This window comes from Medicago sativa, chromosome 1 (assembly GCF_051527215.1).
Source record: "Medicago sativa cultivar Bolivia chromosome 1, Bolivia_mono, whole genome shotgun sequence".
Classification (NCBI taxonomy): Eukaryota; Viridiplantae; Streptophyta; class Magnoliopsida; order Fabales; family Fabaceae; genus Medicago; species Medicago sativa.
Window position 1 is genome coordinate 62,262,395 of NC_140749.1, and position 18,973 is coordinate 62,281,367.

The 18,973-nt window shown below is 33.2% G+C and overlaps 2 long non-coding RNA genes and 1 pseudogene across 2 annotated transcripts; 2 read left to right on the forward strand and 1 right to left on the reverse strand.

Moving 5' to 3' along the window:
• Positions 1–1,657: 1,657 nt before the first annotated feature.
• LOC146956162 (zinc finger protein ZAT11 pseudogene) lies at positions 1,658–2,502 on the forward strand (annotated as a pseudogene).
• Positions 2,503–12,651: 10,149 nt separating this feature from the next.
• On the forward strand, positions 12,652–14,777 carry LOC146956163 (uncharacterized). The gene is made up of 2 exons (XR_015019462.1): positions 12,652–14,215; positions 14,308–14,777. It is a non-coding gene; the product is annotated as an uncharacterized LOC146956163 (long non-coding RNA).
• Positions 14,778–16,034: 1,257 nt separating this feature from the next.
• Positions 16,035–18,938, reverse strand: LOC146956164 (uncharacterized). The gene is made up of 3 exons (XR_015019471.1): positions 18,805–18,938; positions 17,664–18,287; positions 16,035–16,309 (listed from the first exon to the last, which is right to left on the reverse strand). It is a non-coding gene; the product is annotated as an uncharacterized LOC146956164 (long non-coding RNA).
• Between the last annotated feature and the right edge of the window lie 35 nt (positions 18,939–18,973).

Genomic DNA, 18,973 nt, shown 5'->3' on the forward strand with positions numbered 1-18,973 from the left:
CTAGTTTTGTCTGTATTGGTTGTCGTTGTACAAAGTTGCTGTAAATAATTCACAGTAATTTATTCTAGAAGTGCAGTCTGTGGTGCAAATTCTGTAAACAACGAGTCTGCTGAAGCAAGCATTTTTAATTTAATTTTTTGTCTTTAATTTCGTATAATTGATTTTATTTGTATTTTCAAACACAACATAAAATTGTATGTCCTATACGTGGTGAACATTTTTTTAGGTTATGTGTAAGTTATGTTATAAGAAGAGTCTATTCTAGATCTAGATGAACATAGCCATTATTAGGTTCACCGGGTCTTGTATGGAAGAGTTTTAGTAATTCAAATTAAAATACTCTCCGTCTCTTTTTATAAGATATTGTAATAAAACTTACAAGTGTTAAGAAATAGTATTTGAATAATAATTTTTTCTTCAATCTGCGCGACTATTGCTAAATTACTCTTTGTATAAGGTATTATATTTAAGGATAAAACTTTAATTTTTATATAAATGGTCATATATAATTAAGGACAAAGTTGGTAGTAAGAATAATGCTATTAGCAACAATCACTAACATAACGATGGACTTTGTTAGTAACAATTCAAACCAATGAGTAATTTAATAACCATGCATACCCCATGCAAAAGTAGGCAATTTAATTAGTGCAGAAGTGTCACAAATATAACGATGGACTTCATAACCTTTAAGTAGAAGTTTAGGGTGAATGACCGAGAAAAGACCTAATAAATGTTTATTTCAATAAAAATAAGAACCAAAAAATTTGTAAGTTCTGACTTCTGTGTGTGTGTATTTGTAAATAAATACAAGTTGAGTTTCTTACTATTTTCAAGCAATGATTTGCCGTAGACTACATGCACTGGAAGAAGGAACGGGGGGATTTATCGTGGCCACGGTGCACCGACCCCCACATTTGAAGTGTTTAAATGTTTTACTAATTTAAGTATATACCTGAACATGTATTTTAATTTCATATAGTAAAAGTCAAAAAGTATTGCCAAATACAGCTTATTTGGGATACGCAATTGTGGTCCAACAATACTGCAGAATTAAGCTGTATAGCATAGTCATGCATGTAACTTATCCTTATTGTAAAAGTTTGTCTTAATATAAAATGACTTATGCAAAAAAGGAGGTTGCTCACCAGAAAGTGAAGTAAAAGTCGCATATAGTTCCTTTTTTTTTTTGAGGGAATAGTCGCATATAGTTCCTAAGTTGCCTCACTTTTTTTCTTCATTTGCTTGTGATAATTTTTCAAATATGTAGCTCGCCGCAAATGACTTGTTCACTGTTTAGCACGCCAGACAAACATTTCATCCCACACGGTTATTATTCTTGCATAAGCCCCCAGCTCCCTCAATTATTATTATTATTTTGTTACAATCTTTTTATTATTTATTATTAATACTGAAAAGAGCCAATACATATGGCAACATGCAATTTGCAAATTCTGTAAGTATTCATTTCATTATTATAAACTCTTATATAACCCTTACTTCCTAAGTTTCCTTAGATTTGAAACATTCATCAATAAACAAACAAAGCCTCCAACAATTGGTTAAAGTCAAAGTCCTTGAGTTTATCTCCAACGGCCTATAAATACCAATTTCTATTTCTCATAACATCTTCATCACAATATTTTGAGTATTTCATTTCCTTAATTTAATTACCTTGCCTATTGACATTTTAATAATTTTTTTTTTTGCATAGACAATATTTTTATTCTTAATTTCGTAGCCATGAAAAGGCAGAGAGACGAAAGAGTGGAGAATATAGATTTGGCAAATTGTCTAATCCTACTCTCTCATCCCAAAGAAACCAAACCAAAGAAACATTTTAGTCCTGTGGAATTTGAGTGCACCACATGCAACCGCAAGTTCTCTTCGTTTCAAGCCCTAGGTGGCCATAGAGCTAGTCACAAAAAGCCCAAACTAGATACCGTGAAACTCAAGCTACATGCCCAAACTTTAGGTTTGCTGAATAACCCCAAAACGCATGGGTGCTACATTTGTGGTAAAGAATTCTCTCTTGGCCAGGCTTTGGGAGGACATATGAGAAGGCACAAAATTGGCGTCAACGAGGGATTTTCTTTGGTGAAGAAAAATAAGGTTGTTGGAAAAATCCCAATATTGAAAAGATCGAATAGTAAGAGGGTTATGTGCTTGGACTTGAACTTAACACCTTTGCAGAATGACTTGAAGTTATTGTTCGGAAATATGGCACCTGAAGTTGATTCATTTTTTTGATTAACATGATGAATTTGACAAAATTATGGAGATTCACCATAGTTTTTTTTAAATCGACCATGATATCAAACAAATATTAATTGTTTGTTGACACTTAACTTTTATTTGTAATTGTTTGCAATTCATTGATTAGATTGGTCGTGATAATTTGTTTTGCAGTTTGAATATGTGCATTCTTTCAATTCCTTAATGTAAAATTGATTATTTTATTTTTTTTGTATGTGAGTAATATGGACAGGTGATATTGCTAAACTTGTAGGTGTTTGAATAATAATCACACATTGCAATGTATTGTAAGTCTTTTTATTTATATTTTTTAAAAATAAACAATATTTATTCATTCAAGTTGATTGAGTAAATCGGTAATACAAATTCAAAATCGCTAAAACAAGAAGGATGAAATTGTCCTTAAAAAAAAGAAGGATGAAATTGTAAACAAACTCACAACAAAAGTTAGGTCGTAACTTCAGTAACATTTCCAAAAACTTATTTACGTCAAACCTTTAACTTGTTCTTCAAACGTTTCAGCTTAGTGTTCATAATGTACATTGGGAAATTAGTAATAAATTTGCTTATTTAAAGATGATCATATGAAATAGGCTTTTAAACATGCTTGTATGTCGTATCAGGCTTTCAGAAGGCCAGACTCAGCCCCAAAAAGTATGTCTATGACAGGCCAGGCTTAGCCCTTCAAAAAAATTGGCAGGTCATACTCAGGTCTTGCAAAGTCTAACTCGGCCTAGCATATTCACACTCCTAAACATAATAATACGTATCAAACAGATAATGGAAAAAGTTAAGTTATTTGATGCTAAAAATTCTATAACATTTTTTTTTTAAAAAAAGGAAAGGTGAAAGTAATATTAATAGCAGCAATTTTAATGGTTTTCTTCAACAACGACAAAAAAAGTAATTTTAAGGGTATTTTCCAACTTTTTTAGGTGGAATTTGAATCACATCATTTGACGATACAAAGTCAAGCTATTACCAGGGGTGTAACGGTTCGGTTTGGATTGGTTTTCAGTCAAAAAAATGTCCGAACCGATGAAATCTTCATCGGTTCGGATTGGTTCGGTTTTCACTGTTTTTCAAAAAAGAAACCGAACCAAACTAATCGGTTTGGTTCGGTTTGGATTGGTTCGGTTGACCGGTTTGTTTAATAATACAATTAAAAAAAATCATATTCTCACAAAAATATTTCATAGAACTTTGTATAATTGTATTTCATATTTTGTTTTTTCATGTTCTCTGTTTTTCAAACAACTTTTCATAACTAACCTTACTCAATATTTCATACATATGATCCAAAATTCATTCATCCATCATTCTTCAAAAACAACTTCATCAAACTTAAATATTTCAATCATCCATGATATATACATGCATCATTCATCAACAAACACAAAACTTTCAAAAAGCACATCCTAAAATTAAAACATTGTCAAAATAACAAATCAATGGCATAAACATGATAAAATTAATTACCAAGAGATAAAGAGTCTGACTGATGAGATGAGATGAAGATAATGATGAGAGAAAGTGAATGGATTAAAAAGTATTTTATGTTGGACTTTAATTTTGGGATTAACCATAAGTTTGTGTGAGGTAGGATAATATTAGTAAAATAAGGAGTGAGGTTATCATAGGATTGGTTCATCGGTTTCACGGATCTCGAAATGAAAAACCATGAACCAAACCAAACTAGATCGGTTTTGATTGGTTCGGATCGGTTTCAAACCGAACCAAACAAGGTCGGATATTTTTTCGGTTTGGTTCGGTTTGGACTGTCGGTTTCGTTGGTTTAGTCCGAACCGCTTACACCCCTAGCTATTACCGCTAAATAGACACCTTTTGGACAAAAAAAAATATAACAAAAATCATAAATAATTCAAAAAGTAATACTTATACGAAAAAAAATCATTAAAAATATAAATAAATGACCAATATGGATAAATAAACAATATTAATAATTATAAGAAAAAATCAATATAAATAAAAATAAATTGCCAAACAAGTTTTATATGACGTTGACTATACACAAAATTAAACAGTGATTCAACATTTTATTTTGGAGGGGAAATAGTGATTCAATATTATTATTTACATTTATTATAACTTTTACTCCCTCCGTTTCAAAATGAGTGTCACTTTAGCCAATTGCACACAGATTAAGGAATGAAATGAAATAAACATAACACTTTTACTAAACTGCCCTTACTTTATAAGATAAAGACAAACTTAAAGTTGTATTGAAAATTGTGTGAGATAAAAGTCGGAGTATTTATTGAAGGTAAAGTTGGAAGAAAAAAAATTAAAATTGTATTGGAAATGTAAAGTGACATTCATTTTGAAACAATTTTTCTTGCTTAAGGTGACACTCATTTTAAAACGGAGGAAATATACTACACATATAACAGAGTTGAAAACATGTGTACAGAATCCCTAGATCAAAGCCATATACAGTTGGTCAATGACTGTGATATTAATATGAGAATATGACAATATCTGTGACATTAAAGCAATAAGTCAACCGAATAACATAGTATTTATAAAAATGTGTAAATACAAAAATGTGTCCCCCTTCATCTGACTATACAGTATTCCCTCCGGTTACATTTATAAGCAAAAAATCATTTTTTAGATTCATTCAATACTTAATGTATTTGGTCAATATATAGACCAAATACATTATGTATTCAATGAATCTAAAAATACTTTTTTGTTTATAAATGTGACTGGAGTATAATATATAACAAGAAACTAATTGAAGATGTCAATATCATCATATCAATTAAATCCATTGGGAAGAATGATGATTACAATCTCCAAATTTGTGTTATTGGTTTCTATGTTATTAACAATTCTCGTTGCTTTGCAGTTCAAGGACGGTAAAAGCTTAAGCACGGACCTTGACAAAGTAACCGTTCATGTTACTAACAACTTGAAGGATTTACAGCTTGGTATTGATTGTAAAGACAAAAATCGTGATTTTGGGTTTCAAACACTAAAAGTTGGAGAAACTTACACCTTCCAATTTAAGCCTTTATTCGTCTTACCAAAGTCTCTATATTTTTGTAGTTTTTCATGGATTAATGGAAATCACCAGTTCGACATTTATATTCAAACTCGAGATTTTGACTGTGGAATAGAATGCACTTGGGTAATAATAGAATCAGGACCATGTAAGGTTATAAAAGGTTCTAAACATTGCTTTCATTGGAATCCTAATGTTAGAGGAGGGAGCCAACTTGATCATACTCTTAATATGTAACATGATCAATGTATTTTTCTATAAACATAATAAAATAATATATTATAAGTTTCTCTTTAGTTAATAATCATATATATTTACGAATTATGAGTTTTTTAGGTTACACTGCTCTATTTTTTATTTTATTTTTGTTACAGTTATGAATCATGAGTTTGATCTTCTTTTCTTTCTCAAAAATATACTTTCACTTACTCCTTATGTTCTCAATTATAACAGGTATTCATCATTTATTCAATAAATCTAAAGAGTGAAAAGTTTCTTATATTTAAGATTGGCTGAAGTATTTTGTTGTGAATTTTTTTTATGCTCTAAGGTCTCTTATTTGATAACAACTTTGAGTTCCCATTTTCTTATTTCTTTTCACTTTTTCTTTTGGTCTAACCCCAATCAAATTCTATATTTGTACTTGCTCTTATTAGTTTCGACTCTTTGCTATGTGTTTTTATGTCCCACCTCAGTGATGGATATGAGTATGTTGGCGAGCACATTATCCCTCACTGCAAGGGCACCAGATATAGTATGCAAAATTTGTTTAATACATAAATGGATTTGCTACGTACACCTGTTAATTTTTTTGTTAGAATGAGTATTTTAGCAAGTTACATTTGAAAAAGTGCTTTTCATTTTCTATTAAGTCTCATAATTTTCATCAATTTTGGTTCTCTTAAAAAGATTAAACACAAGGTTTTATACCACCAATTTCTAAGAGCAATCAAGTTTGGAGTGGTATAAAAGAAGTTGCAATTTTTCCAGATGTTGGATGGCAACCATTAACAGGTCTTGCCCTCATATTAGTTTAGTCGTGTATCCTTGATAAAAATAATTCTGATACCGGCTCAAGTAACATAAGCTAAACTTTCAATTGGTCTGTGATCCATTGGTGTTTAATGTTTGCTTTCATATTAATCATTTTGTGGTATTCTTGTTGCCATTTTTCCTTTGTGCACCAAATCCTTTTGACCAATTATGTCAACATTAACATTATCAAGCTGAATTGATTTCGCTTTCTTATAAATTTTCACCATCATAAAACTAAAAATTTTGGTTTGGTTAAGAGAAACAACCAGGTCATAAATCATAAATCAATAACCAAATCCTTTTTTTTTAACCCAAAATAATAATAATGAGAAATGCATCAATACTTCATAAGACAAGCAAAACCATTTTTCTCTCTCGCTTTCACTTATACATATTTTCTTAATGTGTAAAATAAACAAAATGCTCACTTCATATGGAACCAAAGAGTATTTCTTCTTCAATGAAAGAGCTAATAACTCCCATTTAAAATGTCATAAAAGTGTTTTTTTTTTTGACAAAAAATGTCACAAAGTTAAAGTACTATTGTTTCGTTATTTATTTATATTATCAATGTCATATTAAAGTTCTTTTATAATTAAGAAATAATAAATTCAATATTCATGGCAATTATGGGTATTAAAGGAAGACAGGGATGCAGCAACATGTCAAAATCGGTTTTCCAAATGTGGAAGGATGGATATGGATATATGCCAACATGTAAAAGAAAAGATTGAGAGTGAAGACATGGACCCAGGCACGGATGCACCTTATGTGCATTAGGGTCAATTGACCCCACTTTTTTTATTTTATTTTTAACCAGTAATAGTAAGAATGGGGTTTTAATCTTGGTGATGATGTTTGTCTGTATGATGAGGAGGAATAATCTGATACTTCTTCCAAGGGTAAAGCTGACATTCATGAAGAGTTTGATATGGATAAAAATGTTGAGATTATGGCAGATAAAATTGTTGAAGATTTGGTTCAAGCAGATGATAGTATTAATAAAGATGCGAAGGATTTGACGAAGGACGATGTAGAGATTACGGCTACCACTGAAGTACATAAAATTGATGCATGCTCAATGGGATGTCCGAATAGTCCTACATGTTCGAAGCATATAGCAGAAACATCAGTTAATAGTGTGGATTTGGTATCGTCGGAAGGTGATGAAATGCCAAGGGATAAAAATGAGGCCGAGGGTGATAAAAATCAACAGGTGGCCGTCGTTAATGTTGAGACCGTGCCACATACGGTTGCTGATGTGGGGGTACCTAGAAAGAGAAGAATTAGAGGTCTACCAAGCTCTGACGAGGGTAGAAAGTCATTAAGATCAGGTCCGTGGAGTGTGGATTGGTTACAAAATATTCAAAAAGGTGATATCGGTCTTATTTCATCTAAAAGCAAGCGGTTGAAGAAGGTGGTGAAGGAAACAAGTCGTAGGGGTGAGGATCTCAACAAAAATGTCAACAAAAAAAAGGCGGGAGGTGTGCTTCGACATCCGGTGCTCACTTTGAAAAAGGTGGCGAGGTTACCAAGTAAAGACAGAGAAGTGGTAATGAAGGTGTTACGTGACTCTAAGACGTTGAAAGTTCTGAAACAAAAAATCAGGAACCGTAGACGTCAAAGGGAGAGAGTTACACAGTCTTTAGAGGTGGGCAGCCAGAGTACAAATTCTCAATCATCTTCTATGGCTTCAGTTAATAATGATTGGACAAATTGGATGACATTACATGGCAGCGAGGTGGCTAAGGCGGCATATGCATTCAAAATATAGGTAAAGTCATTGGAATTTCTTTCAAAGGCGACAATCATAATAAATTTAGCATATTATCTCGGCCCATAAGTGTAGTAGAAGAACCTGTATTGACATCAGTGGAGGTAGTGGTGGGGGGGGGGGGGGGGGCGTGAGGGATGAGGGAGTTTAGGTGGAGTGATGTGGTGGTGGGGTTTGTGCAGGGTGGGTGTTTGTGATGAAGTTGGTATCTTGGAATGTTCGGGGGTTAGGGGGTATAGAGAAAAGGAAGGAAGTGAGGAAGCTTGTGTCAGAGAAAAAGTCGTACATTTTATGTTTACAAGAGACTAAACTAGAGGTGTGTGATGATATTTTGTGTTTGTCGATGTGGGGTGACATGGAGCATGCTTAGTCTTATCGGCCGTCAGTGGGGGCCTCGGGGGGTTTGTTAATTATGTGGGATACCTTGGAAGTGGAGGTGTGGTCAACTATGAGTCAGGACCATGTGCTTATAATTCAAGGAAAATTTATTCGGACAAATGAGGAGTTTTATTTATTTAATATTTATGCTCCTTGTGAAACTCGAGTAAAACAGCAGTTATGGGGAATGTTGTCATTTAAATTGCAGTTGTTAAGGGGTGAGAAGGTGTGTGTATGTGGAGATTTTAATGCGATTCGTAGGTTAGAGGAGAGAAGGTCCCTTAGGGGGGGGAGTGGCAACGCAAGACATCCAACACTTTAGTCTTTTTATTGAAGACAATGACTTGATTGATTTGCCGCTATGTGGTCGACATTATACTTGGTTTAAAGGTGATAGTACTTCTACGAGTAGGATTGATAGGTTTTTGCTCTCCGAGGATTGGTGTCTGCAATGGTCTAATTGTCTTCAGGTGGCCCTTCTTTGGGGTTTGTCTGATCATTGTCTGCTACAGTTGTCTGTTGATGAGGAAAATTGGGGTCCATGTCCGACAAGAATGTTGAAATGTTGGCAAGAGATGTTTGGGTACAAGCAGTTTGTAAAAGAAAAATAGCACTCCTTTCTTTTAGATGGGTGGGGCATAGAGCTGTCAAAATGGGCAGCCTGGCCCGTTTAGGACTAGCCCTAACGGGCTTTGGGCTTTATCGGGACGGGCCAAAAAGCCCAGTTGGAAAACAGGCTTGAAATATACTACCCGAGCCCGGCCCTCCACGGGCCGCGGGCTAAACGGGTCAGCACGTATTAAAAATTACATTTTTTTTTAAAAGTACTATAAAATACTCCTATAAATTTTTTTATAAATAATATTTTTAATATGTTTAAATGAAGTCTAACACAAAAATAAATTGTAAACATTTTCGGACAAACGTCGTAAACTAAAACGGCGAGGAAAACAATTTTAAATAAATTAGATACGTTATGGTTATAGATATTTATATATTCGATCTTTAAAATTTTAAATAACGAAATGAGTGAATATAGTTTTATATTACATTTGTATTTGTGTTAATTCATTGAATTTTCACTTTTATTTTTTACTTTAATCAACTAAGTAAAGAATTATTTGAAAAATATATATAATTTATAGGATTTTTTTTGTTATGTGGGTTAACGGCTACCGGGCTTTTTAGGGCCGGGTTAAAAAGCCCTATTAAAATTCGGGCTCAATATTTAAGGCCCAAGTCCTATAATTAATCGTGCTAAACGGGCCGGCCCGTACGGCCCGACCCGTTTTGGCAGTTCTAGTGGGGCGACTATGTTCTAAGAGAAAAATTAAAATTGATGAAGGCAGCCTTAAAGGAGTGGCATTCAGTTCATGCTAAAAATATTCCTGGTAAAATTGATGTGTTAAAAAATCGACTATTAGAATTAGATGAAGCTGGAGAGGAAGGCGGGTTGTCAGAAGGCGACATAGTGGAGTTGAGGGATATAACACATGAAATTCATTCGTTGTTGCGTGTCAGTGCTAGTATCAGTTGGCAATAGTCTCGAGTTCACTGGTTAAAGGATGGGGATGCTAACACAAAATATTTCCATTCGGTTGTTTCTAGTCGTCGGAGAAGGAATGTTATTGTTTCCTTGATGATGAATGGGTCTTTGGTGGAAGGCGTTCAACCCATAAGGGACGCGGTTTTTTCTCATTTCAGAGATCATTTTGCGGACCAGAATATTACAAGGTCGGGTGCTGAAAATTTAATCTTCAAGAATTTATCTTATATGTTAACAAACATTTCCTGAATGCACAAGGAGTATATAGAAAGGGCCAAAAAGTATTAAATCACAAGAAATCAAAGAAACGAGTAGAAAGCTAAAATAAATTACAAAGTGACTAAACCAAAACATTGCAAGGGATTTACCACCATGAAAATCGACACAATTAATAGGATTGTGTATCTTTAGCTACCATTAAGAATGAAATTTTATACGTTCAAATAATTGTTTAGACAAAAGAATTTTATTATTGAAAATTCTGGTATTATGCTCTTTCCACAAGATCCATTGATAAGTCATCCAAATGAGTTGAAAGAACATTGATTTGAATTCGTTAAACTTTAAATTTGTGTGTAAAAATCAATTTTAAAATCAAAGGCTACAAATCATAACTTCAAATATAATCAATCCTAGAGCAAAATTATTGGAAAGCAACCAAACATGTAAGAATCAATTTTAACTCCTCTACAAATGGAACCAAACATACACTTAGCGTGTGTTTGGTTATGCGGTGGCGAAAATTGATTTTGATTGAATTGATTTTGTAGAATTGATTTTGATTAAAAGTGAGTTGAATGAAAAGTGATTTATGTTTGGATACTTTTATTCCGGAAGTGATTCATATGAAAGATATTGTTTGGATATTTTGTGTCAAAATTGCTTTTAGTTATGAAAATGACCAAAATGGGTTTTTCTATATGTGCATTTAAAACAGATTTCATTTATTTATTTTTTTTACAAATTTCAATTCCATTTTTACGTTTTTTTAGAGCATTTCCATTTTTAGTTAGTCATTTATTAAAAAACTACTATTAGTTATTTTTTTTATTTTATAAAATTTAAAAATGGTTAGGCCATTAAAAAGGCTTTTTGGGAGGCTTTCACGTAACTAGAAAACAAATGGGAGTCACGACAAAAACCACCGTTTCTTCTTGTTCCCTGTCTTCTTCAACCTTTGCTTGAGATTTCTGCAAAAAAAAAAAAAAAAACTTTCCAGCAACAAAAAAACACACATACAACAACCAGCAGTGAGATGAAGTAACAAATTTCTCATGTAGCTGAAGGGATTTGTCAAATATAAGAAAAAATGTGAAAGAAAGTGATGAGGTTCAAGGGTAAAAGAGACAAATGGAGGCTGTCTATTTTCACGGCAAAGACTCGATTCCAAAAAGCTAGGGAGAGCAGCTTCTATAAGAATCGATTCTGAAACTGGAAACTTACGATGGCGGTGGAGTGTATGTGGTGAACCAAACACGTTAAAATGGCTTTTGAAAGACAGGACGCGCGTTGGACTGTTTTGACCGCGTAACCAAACATGTACTTAATGATTTTCTTAGAATTGATTTTGTAAAATGGATTCCGGTTAAAAATGAGTTTTTTTGTTTTGACAAAGATTAAAAATGAGTTGAAATAATATTGATTTGTGTTCGATGCATTCATGTAAAAGTGAATTGAATTTTAAATTTATGTGCAAAAACCAAATTTAAAATGAAAAGATACATATCTTAGCTTCAAATATAATCAATTATGAGGCAAAATTAATATAGCTTGAAAACAACTTATAGCGTGTTTGGTTTGGCGGCATATGTGGTAAACGTTCGTCTTAAAGAGCACTAGACATGAAAAAGAAAGAAGCTAGAAAACATGGCTATCAATGCAGTTTCTTGCCGCGATTTCTCACTTTCCAACGTCACACCAAACACATTATAAGCAATGCCAGAATCAATTTTAATGCACCATGAAAAATAATCAATTTTTTTTTTGGTACAAAAGAGAATCAATTTTAACTCATGAAACCAAGCATACACTTAATGACATACTCCCTTCCCTCCGTCCCGCAATAGATGACCCATTTGAAAATGTGCAATTTTGATCTAACTTACTTTGACCGTATTTTTCTACTAACATACAAAGATAAATAATATCATATAAGATGTTGTTAGATTCGTCTCGATGAGTATTTTCGAAATATCAAAGTTCAAAGTTATGCATTGACATGCGTAATAAGGTCAACTGTGTCAAGTATTATGGGTCGGATGGAGTATTATTTTAAGTCCTTCATATTTTGCAATTTTCAAGATTTTCCTTCTGCAAAAACATAATCTATTCGTAAAGATAGTTCCTTGAAGAAAATAATAAAAATTATTAAGATTTGGTCAAAAACAAATAAAAATTATGATTTTTTTTCTATCCATATTCTTGTATATTTTAAAATGTCTTCATTTTTATAGGTGGACAAAGATCTCTTTTCTTTTATTTTTTTGAATTCGATTGATAGAATTAAAAAAATGTTTCATACAACTTAAACTCAAATTTTGTGAGAACAATTGGTCATTTTGTTTTGAACTACAAGTCAAACTTAGTGTTGCCCACCCCACATTGACAATGACATGTATAGATAATTAATTAATTCCCACGAAAAAGTGAAAGAACAGGTGAAGAAAGAAAGAAAGTTTACACTCCTCATCAGTCCGATTTCTTAGATTAGAAATGAATCCCTAAACAGAGCATGATGTCATGTTTTTCTCATGTGATGGATTACGTCTTCCCCATTACCTTACTTGTGTTATGCTTTGTCTTCGCCGTTATCTTCGTGGCATTCGCCGACTGTTCATTTTCCTACATCCCAACCCTCCAAGTCGATTCCGCTTCCGTATCTCTCAACAACAACAACACCAAACACTTCAACTTTTCACTTTCTTTCTCAAACCCTACCGACTTTGCCCACCGCCGAATCTATTTCGACCATGTTACCGTTGAGTTGTTCCACTTGGAGGAGGAACATTTACCCATTCTCCTCAACCGATCTTCTCTGCCTTCGTTTTTCACTGATGATTACACGGGAGGAGTAGTTGTGTTTCTCACACCGTTGGTCAAGGGCATTGATGAATATGGAAGGGTTTTTGTTTTTGGGCTCAACGTCAATGTTTCTGTTCACTTTAGGAACAGGATCTTCCGTTCCCATCCCGAGCCTGTCAAGTTTCTTTGCTTTCCTCTGCACTTTGAAATTTCTCCAAATCAAAACAACACAACAGCTCGGACTCAACAGATCTTGCAAGCTCTACCTTGCTCTTACTCTGAGTTTTAGACTAGAGTCAACAACTTATTCTATTAAACATAGTATAACATAATAGTTTATGTTTATTTATATTTCATATTTAATATATTTAGTGTTTAGCCCTAGCTAGGTTTGACTACTTGGTCATTATAATATAGGCTTTGTGTTAGTTGACCAACTCATTCTCCCTTGTTAATATCAATGAAATTGTTGAATGCAAACCTTTAGTTTTATTATCATTATCTAATAGCATTGAAGGTTATGATAATGTTATTCAAATTTTTCTGTTTTCTGTATTGCAAACCAACATAACCAATGGAAGCTTAGAATACCTCTGTTCTAGTTTTATAGACATGTTCTAGCTTCTAGTTAATCTTTTTGATGATTTAAGTTGATATGTGGTTGAAACTTGAAACCTTTCTTTTCAAGGATTGACTTGCCACATTATGTTTATATGCTCAATTAAAAGGGAAAATAAACGTCAACTATAAAAAATTGATCTTAAGGAGCAGTGCTGCTAAAGTGTGAGAATATTCTTATTTGTTAGCTGTTCAAATTTTCCATCTAGAGTCATAGTGAGTTTTTGTAAATACTGATTTGTTTTGTGCATTATAATGTCTCAGTATGTATCCTTCCACACTCTGCTCTTCACCTTTTAAAGCACGTTTTTCAAAAAAGTTTAAGCATTGTAATAAGGAATAGCAATTTATCCATTGGCTTGATACAATGAGTGGAAGATGATTAATAAATCTTCAACATAATATATACATATGGATTGAAATGTTCATCATTTATATTTAATCTTACATGGTCCTGATTCGTTTATCACATATTTAATCTTAGATGGATCACACAATTGATACACAACTACATTGGTTTGCCAACAGTTTTCACGAGCAAACAAAGCAAAAATGCAAGGTAGCCAAATGTAAAAAGTTTTATTTCAGATGACTATAAAACTAGATGGTCAGTAAGGTCTTGTCATTAATATGCAGTATTTGGCATAGCAGAAACGAATGCGGGTGTGGAATCAGAAGACATCAACAGCGCATCAGATTGTCATTTCGACTCAAATAGGGAATGGATATCAGTTCAGAATGTGCAGCAGAACAACCATGCAACAGTGAGAAGAAACTGGTTATGGGGCGTGTATCCGCGGCGAGGGAGGAGCTTTTTGTGAAGGCGGTGACAGGTTGGTTCAGCCCTGAGTTACAAATCCATGAAGGTGAAGGTTTGGCTATGTTAAAATCTATGAAGTGGGTGCAACAAATGGGCATTTCAAGCATGACTTTTCTTAGTGACTCCCAAGTCCTTGTTGCTGCAATCTATGGCAAAAATGAAGGCCAATCCAAATTTAATATTACTGTGAACAATATTTGATGCATCTTAAATGTGCAATGTAACTTTGAGGTTAAGTTAATTTGGAGATAAGAGAATATGGTTGCTCATAGCTTTGCTAGGGCGGCCAATTCTTATGCTAGCCACCATGTTCATGATTATGTTCCTCTTTGTATTAACTCTTTATTGATTAATGAAATTAGTGTTAAATTTGTTTTCTTGAAAAAAAATGCATACATACACAATCACACATGATAATTCTTTTCAACATCTTTTACACCTTAACGACAAACATACCTTTTTTTGATTGTGTATAACAATTGTTGCTGGATCCTCACAATTATAGAGCAAGTGATACACCAAATAAAAGGAAAGAAAAGAAGACATGTACATTTGGTATCTGATAATTTCTTTTCTCTTCATCTTCAATATTCTATTCTGGCTTTGAGATCTTTATCACACTTATGTAGGCCTTTCTTTCACCACAGGTCATCCCTATTCGCAATTCCACCGGAAACGGATCCCCTCATGTGAGATTTTTACACAAGAGAGAAGTGTGATATCGCACCATTCCAGAAGAGATATACAAATGGGTGGGGCTACATTCCTTATCAATTCAATCCTTCCCACAAACCAAGGTGACCAGTTCCATTACTAGTTACTAGAAACAACTTGAGCATTTGGTTAATCATTGGTTCTTCTTTCCCTCCCTTACAATGTCAATTTAAATCATTGGGACAAGAAGTCATCGCTATAAAAAAAACACTTGAATCTCATATAAGTAAGCTCAATAATAACCTGCCACTTCTTATGAACACAGACATCATGTACCTATTTCTATTGGATCTATAAAACAACCTTAGGCATTAGGAATGGCATTCAAAGTCTACAGCAGAAAAGGAATAACAGTCCACATTATGATATTACAACATAAAACTTACCTTGTAGAAAAAATACCATAATTTTTAGTCTGAGCACATATTCCAGACATGATAAAAAAAAGGGGCGTTTTAGTGTGAAATTACTTTGTAGGTTTCTTTTGCAAGTACATATTTGTGTAGTGTAGTTTCCTGTATAAGTTTTTGTGTAGTACCGTTGCTTCTTTAAAATGGAAGTTGAGATTAATTCTTTAAAAAAGGTCTTACCTTTGCTTCTTGAAAGCACCTCTGACACCTCACCTTGCGAAAATGGTTCTGACATGAGAAATATATGATGGGTTTGTAATAACCTATGGAAATACCTTTTAAATGTTTAGCCAAATTATAAATAACTAGCATTATGTTTTCAAATCATAAATACAAATGGCCATATTAATCCTATTAAAAACCCCTTACAAAGAAAAAAGTTAAAAAACCATGTTCAGATCACTTTGTTTGGTTCCTGATTAAGACGCTCAGCATTTTCTTTCCACAAATTAAATTTTCATAACAAATGGACATTTTCCATATCTCTAGAAAGTAAAAACACTTCGATAAGAAGATAAATAAAATAGAAACACATCATAATTTTCCCATCCTATTGCCTCAATGGTCGTATTCAAAATTACAAACAACTTCAAAATCGGTTGCATTACTAAATCCATCACTAGAAACAACTTGCTTCAGCTACGCATCAAAGGTTCTTCCTTCACTCCCTTACAATTTCAGTTTAAATCCTCGGGACAAGAAGTCATCCCTATAAGAAAAATACATGCATCTCATAGAAGTAAGCTCAACAATATCACAAAAGAATAGTGATCAAAGAATAAATATTTTGAAAGGACTTGTACATAGATTTTGAGTAATTTCATTGCAGGCAAATTTGTATACAACAATGTTCTTATCCTTAAATACATAGATACAACGACAGGGTCGAACAGTCTCAACATTTCAAAATAAGTTTTGTTGGAACTTGTGTTGGGGGTCTGCTGCAATAACTTGACCAAGAAGATGATGAAGATGACTATGATGAAGTGTGCACATAAATTCCAAAGATTTGTTGTATATCTTGATTGTTGGGAAGAGGCTGCTGCACTTGAAACCTGAAAAGTTTAATAGTTATGCATGTAAACTCAAAGCGTATGGGGTTGCCATACTAACCTTTAGGTTCGATTCGCCCCCACCAATAACTGTATATTGGATGCAATAAGGAATGACCGGCGAATCCCCTTCAGGATACTATGAGTTCCTTGACGTGTATTGCACAACCACACCAAGCGTATCTCCTAACAGTATTTTACAGATTTATGGTTCCAGCAATTCACTCATGCATTAGAGAATTGATGGATGATTTAGAGTAAGAGAATGATGGAGAATTATGTTGTTGTTCTTTTTGTGTGTCTAACTAATGCCCAAATGCCAAACATTTATAGTGCATTATATGACTCTTCACATGAGAGAAAACACCCCTTTGACTTGAATCAATGCTATGATTCATTAAGCACCCATTTGCCAAAGATTATGATCATATACACTTGAATCAATGTTATGGTTCATTAAGCACCCTTTTGCCAAGTGTTATAACCATATACATTTGAATCAATGCAAATGTTCATTAAGCATCTCTTTGCCAAAGGTTCCAATGTATATGAATGATTCCCATGAAGAGTTACAACTTTTGGTTCTAAAGTGATTCCATTATTTTGGAAATCACCAACAAGTTTGACATCGTAGTGAGGATCTCAACTAATGACGGAAAAAAATACCAACTCATACAAATATTATTTATTTAGCCTACTTTTAAAGTAAAGGAATCCTGCAAATTCCTTTTGTCTAACTTAATATTTTTTCCTCAAGAGAGAAGGGTTGAGTTTAGCTATTCACAAGGTCAACTCATAAACCAACACATAGCATACACACATTGTCAAATACACATACATAAACAAAGGTAGAGACTTCAATATAATTAGAGAATCCTTGTCCTGTGATAAGAATTCAGAATTCAATTTGACCTTCTAACATGGAGTTTAACTAGATATATCATATGATGGGTCCATTGAATTGATATTAACTTGTACAAAGAAAGAACTCAGATAATCAATAAGAAGTACCTTCTCTTGTTTGTGTGATTCTTCCTGGGGAAGGGAGGTTGTACAAGACTTCCAACACAAATGATGGCATGATCCACCCTAGGAATTCCTTCAACATAACTAACACATTCACTCTTGAGATCATACCAAAACAGCTTCTCACGATCTACTTGCAACAGAACCATACTTCTATAGCTCGAATAACTCTCAAAGGTAAAGTGAAACACGATTCCGCCAAAGTAAAAAGTTTACACCAGCTATCAGTAATTGTAACTTATGGTGTACCAACAACAATCAATTTTTTCCCTTTCTTTTTTCATCTTCTACCTTACTAATCTTCATAATCTTTCGACCAAAAAAAAAAAAAATCTTCATCATCTTCAACTCCCATTCATCAACATTCATGAGAAAAATCCAAAACAAAATCGAAAAACAACAACTATCAACAACAAGACATAATCTAATCACCAAAATTCATATAATTAAACAACAACATTCAATATCCAAAATAAGAAATCAATTCTGCACCAATTCAACAACAACAGGCAACAGCATTCAACATTCTCCATATTCACCAAAAGCATTCCGCAAATCATCATCTTGAGCTTCCACGTGTAGTCACCAAAATAATCCATCCTTCAATAGCTACAAGAACAACAACATTGATAAGCATAAAAACCCTAAAATCAAAATCACAAAATTAAATTGCAAAATCAGCGATGGTGTCAATCAATTACTGAATATTGGAAAACCAAACAGTGAGATCAAAATTTTATCTAAATATTGGAAAACTGTATATAAGAACAAACTATAAAAAATGGTATATTTATAGCATCTAAAAATTTAGTTTAGATAATATTTTGCATTTAATCTCTTAATATCCTATCTTATTTAACTTATATTAACTATGAGATCAAAATTTTATCTAAATAAATTTTTGAAACATCGTTTTTTTATGGACACGATTGTTTTTTTTTACTCTGCGAAAAATAAAATAAATTTAAAGACTAAAAGAAAACAAAAAAAAAAAAAAAAGAGCCTAGTGCCCGTGCATTGGGCGGGTAATTAACACACTAGTTGATCAAATCAGCCTTAATCAAATGAAACATGCAAGAACTAATACAGGCCAGCAATAAACTAGAATTAGACATAGATTGTTTACCTCTAAATCCATTACACTTCCCCTTCCCCTTGTTATGCAGCAACAGCAAGAGCCTTTTTCTTATCGAGTTCTATATTCTTACCCCATATAAAAGAGTGCAGACCCAAAAAAATCACAAGCGCACCTATCACACTGTAATATTATTCCATTAGTATTTATACTAACTAAA